Raw genomic sequence first — 6,669 nt, forward strand, 5'->3', positions numbered from 1 at the left:
AAATGGTTTGCGCCCGGCATTAAAAGCTTTGCTGGAGAGCTTTCACCACTTTTTCTTTCTATATTTTATAGTTGCAGTCGCTTTCTAAATGAGTTCTAAATTTTTCGAAAGTTTGTGCAAAACGATTTTTATACCATTTTAATTTAATCGGACAATTTAACTGCAGTTATGTTCGGTTGCGTTTTGGAATTTATTAAGGCACTTCATTATTATACCGGTTACTCGTAGAGTAAAAGGGTATACTAGATTCGTCGTAAAGTATGTAAAAGGCAGAAGGAAGCGTTGCCGACCCCATAAAGTATATATATTCTTGATCAGGACCACTAGCCGAGTCGATCTAGCCATGTCCGTCTGTCCGTCTGTCTGTCCGGATGAACGCTGAGATCTCGGAAACTATGGGAGCTAGGCTATTGAGATTTGGCGTGCGGATTCCTGAGCTTCTTACGCAGCGCAAAAATAAAAATATTGACTTTTTTATGTCACAGCTTATTTCGTGCAATAACTTTGGGAACATTTAATTTGTAAATTGTTATTCCTTAATAACTAATTTTTCTTGTAACCCCTTTGAGACAATATAAGCTAATTTAGTTTTCATATCCCGTATCGTTTCCGAGTTATACGTATTGCGTATTGCGTATAGTTATACGAGTTTGAATTTCAAGCTTACCTCTACGCAAAACAAGATGTGAGCCACTGTAGCTTTACTTCTAACATTTTTGTAACTTTAAAATCCGAACGTGAGCTAGGCCACATGAGCTTCACAACAGAACAAATATACATTTTATAAATATAAAAAAAAGTTTCCAACCTTAAAAAGTCTTAAAAAAATGTACCAAAGTATTTTAATAACATTTTTGTGATCCAGGGGTCTAGCATTAAGATAATTTGCCATCAATCGCTTGGAAGCATGGCGGTAATCCGAATTGCGGTTACATTGTCCTAGCTGCATTGTTTTTTAGTAGTATGTATTTGGTATGTTTAGCAATTTGGTTAACGTTACGTAGTTTTCGTACCCTTTCAGAGGGTTTCAAAAATTTCTTCAAGATTTTAAGCCTTTGGAACTTACAACAATTATATTTAAATCAAATGTTAACTTTTATTTTGTGTTTCCCATTCAATAAGCCTGCTTAACTCGGAGCTTTACACATATGAATGAAAAACAAGGAAGAACGCTATAGTCGAGTGCCTCGACTATCAGATACCCGTTACTCAGCTATATGGAGATATGCAAGCAGCAAAGAGAGATTAAAATGCGCCACCTACCGGCGGTATACAGATTTAAGCGTTATGGGCGTTAGAGTGGGCGTGGCAAATTTTTTTTTGGATCAATCGATAGGTATCGACGAGACCAATACATTTCAGTTAAAATTTTTTATCTAGCATGAAAATTGTGGGCGTCACAGGTTTTCGCGGTTTGTGGGCGTTAAAGTGGGCGTGGCAAACTTTTTTTTGGGTCAATCGATAGGTATTGATGAGAACAATACATTTCAGTTAAAATTTTTATTCTAGCATCAAAACTGTAGGAGCCACAGTTTTGGGCGGTTTGTGGGCGTTAGAGTGGGCGTGGCACTGTGCTGAAACAAACTTGCGCTGCGTAAGAAGCTCAGGAATCTGCACGCCAAATCTCAATAGCCTAGCTCCCATAGTTTCCGAGATCTCAGCGTTCATCCGGACAGACGGACAGACGGACAGACGGACAGACGGACATGGCTAGATCGACTCGGCTAGTGATCCTGATCAAGAATATATATACTTTGTGGGGTCGGAAACGCTTCCATCTGCCTGTTACATACTTTCCGACGAATCTAGTATACCCTTTTACTCTACGAGTAACGGGTATAAAAATAGTATTGTCATCTCAGAAATCCTTCCACCTTTTCGGTTTTGCTTATGAAACCTTTAAGCTTTATCCTCAAATTTTTGCCTGACAAATGTGGCAGTGGACGGGCCATAAATTATATTTATAAGCCCCGAAAAGCAGTCCAAACAGTTTGGAGACAATTTCCAGCCACTTATTACCCATCCACCTTGAGCTATATGTATTTATTTTAGATATTTGCTGGGAGCCGCCCACTGGAAATGAGCATTCCATTTGTCTTTATTTAGGCGCGCACACAAAATGGTTGCTTGGAGGCTGCATTTATTGACAATAAACAGGTCATAAATTACGAATTGAATGGTCTGAGAATTAGATGGGGCTGTTTCCAAAATTTCTAAAAAATAAAAGTCCTTGGGTTAACTTTAGTTATTTTTTACCAGGCCGAAACAAACTTCAAAGGGGAAGTTGCAAGGCCTTTGTTTTTTCCCTTGGTGGGCGGCTTGGGGCGTGGTTGCGGAGTGCACTTGAAAACAAAAAGCGTAAAGTTATTAAAGGTTTTGTGTGCGCTTTGTGGGCCCGCTTTCATGTCACTTACACTTTTGGCCATGTTTCAAAGCCCCTTTTAGCCAGCCCCTTCGCTGGCTTTTATGTGTGCCGGCTGGTCTTTCACTTGGTAATCTTGGCAACGCCTTTTGCATACATCTCGTCGCGGGTTTGGGCGCGGGGAACCCAAAACTTCAAGCGTGCGGCAAATTCAATTTGAAATTTTCAAATGTTTTTCTTATTTTCCAGCCCCGAGACCCTGCTTTATTCCCTCGCACATCAATGCATATATTTTTTTGTTCTTCCTCTGTTTGAAAATTACATTTTTTATAAGGGGTGCCGGCTCCTGGCTGAAGTGTCAATCCCCGATCCCAGGACATGAATGGGAGGGCGTGGCCCAGCACCGCCCCTTCTCGAACTCCTTTGAAAGTTGCATCGCCCCCCAGAAAGGCGCCAAATGAATATTTTATTGCCCGCGCATCAGCGGCAGCCGAAAGTGAGTGAAAGATTTTTGATGTATGGCAAGTTGCTACCCAGAAATTGGCCACCCGCCGTGCAGCAGCAGGCCCAGGAGCTCCTTGGGGCACCGAGCACAGTGGTAGAAACATATCATTTAGCCAAATAATTATCACGAAAATGTTATATGTTCTTAGGAAATTAATTTAGGAAATCCAATGGGGGTATACAAAAATAAAATGTCTTGAAATAGACTATGACTTCCATTAGATGAATAATTAATGGTCGACGCTTGTTATTTTTGTAACGTGGAAGTAAGTAAAAAAATATTTTGTATTTTAAAAAATATAGATATTTTCACATGTTTAATTATACAACACAGACCCATAAAGTATGGAAATTTTTTTATATTATGCAGACGCATGTACCACTTAATTAAAACTATTTTAAATACAATAGGTAGATAGTTATAATTACTTCTCAATTCCACCGTGCCGATGCGAAGAAAGGAGCCCTTCCTGATTCAGGGCCATATTCTATGGCCGCTTTGGGATTGTGCGTGCCACGCAACTAAACAAAAACATATTCGAGGACTCTGCTCCAGCTCCTGGGGGGCAGCTCCTTGGGTAGATCGCTCTGCTCACGCATCAAAGGAGCTATTTCGGATGTGCCAAAAGCTCCATGGTGGATGTCATGCGGCGCTTCATTTTCTATTGCTCTCAAGTTGCTGCTGCATCAAATCGTTGTACAAATATAAGCTCGTATATGAACATGTTTATATTTTATTTTCAGTAATTGAAAGTGTGAGTGAGGGTCCTTTTTTCTGGGAAGCGAGAGAAAGTCAAGCGAGTGAAAGTGCGTGCCCTTAACTGGAGCAAGCTCATTTCAGTTTTGTAAAACTTGGTGCGCACTTACAATTTAAATATACTTTTTTAAACATTTTTTTTGATTGAATATATTATTCAGTTTTGTAATTAAGAATTAACCAACCCCCGATAATTAATCTGATAATTCTTAGATATTTGTTACTCAGCTAGCCAACTTTAAAACAAGAAACAGTGCTTAGTCGGTTGATAAATTTTAAAATAAGATTCGAGGGGATATTTATTGACTCTTGACCATGCAAGGTCTTTTTAACCGTTTAAAATCTTTAAGACCCTTGCGATATGGACGTTGGTGGGCGGTAAGAAAAAATAAATTTTGCGCTGTTTAGGAACCCCCAAAATCTGTATATTTAATCCAAACTTTCGAGCTTTTATACTTTCCGAGATAAAGGCGTTGATGCGGACAGGCAGGCAACTGATCCTGATTAAGACTTTACTTTATTGTTTATTTTATAGAGTCGGAAACGCGTTCTTCTACCTGCTATATACGCAGAGAGAATTCGCATGGAGCTTTATACTTTTTAAAGTGTTTCGACACTTTTTATGCATCCAAAATGTGTTGCTTTAAATTTTAAAAGGTTTTGCTCTTAAATGAGATCATAAAATGTTTACTTTCATGTTTAAAATGCCAATATTTTTCGTTTTAGTGAATAAAAAACACAAAGAAACTTACAAAGCCATTCTGCTACGAATGAAAATATTATGGGCATGGCTCAGGGGGCAAGTGTCAGGGTCTAGTACCTTTTCTTAAATAAGTAATCTGACAACTTTTTTTAATAAAATATTATTGTTATGATTTTTAAGGAAATGTTAATTATGCTTCTTATAAACTTTTGTCTTACTCTGCCTTAGTATGTCGCCAAACCGGGGTCCTTTCGCGTCAGAGGCAGATGCCTAACCATTTGGGCCATCACACCACGCTTCCCGCGAGTGTATATGTTCAATTTTAATGTAAAGTTAGCACGTTCGTGGACAGTTCAAACTTGTTCAAACTTAAAATGCAACCACTTAAAATGTGAATGAATAAATATTTATTTTCTAATGTTTATTAGCCAACAATACTTTAAAGGAAAGAACTTCGCATGTTTTTTAGGCGTTGTAGTAATATTGCTTGATTTGAAAAAGCTTTTGTATTTACATAGATTTATAAAATCCTTTCACAGGTTGGATTGCTACAAATTTTTTCTAAAATGCTTTGTTGTACAATGACATTTAAAAACGAAATTTTAATAAATCTTAGTTTCTCTGTGTACCTTCCCATAAACTCAGTACACACTTTTTATCTACCAGTAACGGGTAAAAAACTTTTTTCCCAGCTTGATGCCAAACACAGGTGTATTAAAGTACACATTCAGACCCAAAAAATCAAAGCAGTTTTGAAATGTTTCACCAAAATCCAGATTGACGGGCGACGGATGGCCAAGGAAAACCGCAAATTATCCAAAAGCGAATCACTGTTGAACGCCAACTCCCAAATGGTTTTGGATTTCATGTCCTGACTATGATGCAAGGCACATGAAAGTGGGCCACACTCCCGCAGAGGTGACAGTGAGCATACGGATTTTATAGCATACTTTTTCGCGCCTCCTTCCCTGTCGGTGTCTGTCTATTCTCCTTCTACTCTTGTGACAGCGAGCTGTCTAGGTGCGAGTTTTGCGGGTATGCGTGAGTCCGCGTGTGTGTGCACTTAAAAAAATATTTTCAGATTTATATTTTAGAAACACCCTGACACTGATACAAGAGCTAAAATAATTTTGAAACACCTAATGTAAAACATATATGTTAAGTCTAGATTGCCTCCGAATGAACCCTGTTCCTTAACGTAAGATCCAAATACTTTCCTGTTATATTTACCAAAGAATCCCACAAAAGACAACACAATTTCATAGATGAAACAATTGTCTACAACTCTAAACATAAATAGAAAGCAAATATAATTTATAGCAATATTAACAAAAATAACAAACCATCTAGAAGGACTTCTTACTTATAGTTATATAGATTAGAGCCTTGGCCGCAGAATTAATTTAGTTCGTATGTAGTTTTTACAATGCATAGTAACTGCGTGTAAATATATGGGTTCCACCTTTGCTTACTACATTGCACTATGAAGATTTAGAACAGTTTTTCTGGCCAAAATTAATAACTCCCTAAATTTTAAAGATATCAAAGTAACTCTAAAGCACTCGTCGATTTTTATCAAAACGCGTATTGAGTATGAAAATTCTCCGGATCGGAAAACTATATATGCGATGATAAAAGTTTTGTACAATGCCTTGTTACATAAGTATTTTTAGTACTTATTTGATTTTATTTTTCTTAATTTCGTTTTTTTTGCTCTGTGCAGTGCATGTGAGTGTGTGAGGCCGTGCTAAAATTCATTTGTCAAAAGGATTACCATGGTAATAGGGTTTTAAGCATATCCCGGCAAACATTCACGGCTTTTTTTGCGTCAGGAATTTTTTGTTTGACTCGCTTGGCTTCGTTTGGTTTTGGTTTCGGTTTGTTTTGCTTTGTTTATTTTCGGATGTGGTGGCCACAGGTGGCGGCTAATTAAAAAGCGGGATTAAGCAATTATGACTGACATTTGTACAACACACATAATCGCCCCTCGACCCAGCCCAAGCACTCGGCTCACCTTTGGCAAACAGATTTCTTTCGGCGGCAAGCTGCTAATAAATTGACTGCAATCAAAGCTGTCATAAGTTGAGCAGGTCAACGCCCACGCAGCCCTAACCGAAGGACAGGTAATTGAGGTCACGTATGCGGGGACATGGCCGGTGCTCAAGGGGGGACACCCCTAGGAGCCATGGCAATGTAAAGTAAAAGGCTAATTGATTTGTCATATCCTCTTTTTTACTTCAACATCAATCAAAAATAAATAAATAATAATTATTACAGTTATTTATTTTTCAATGCTATACCATTTCATCATTCAATAAGTAAATATTGTTTCTGTGGGGTTTG

Source organism: Drosophila suzukii, chromosome 2L (genome assembly GCF_043229965.1).
Source record: "Drosophila suzukii chromosome 2L, CBGP_Dsuzu_IsoJpt1.0, whole genome shotgun sequence".
NCBI classification, from domain to species: Eukaryota; Metazoa; Arthropoda; class Insecta; order Diptera; family Drosophilidae; genus Drosophila; species Drosophila suzukii.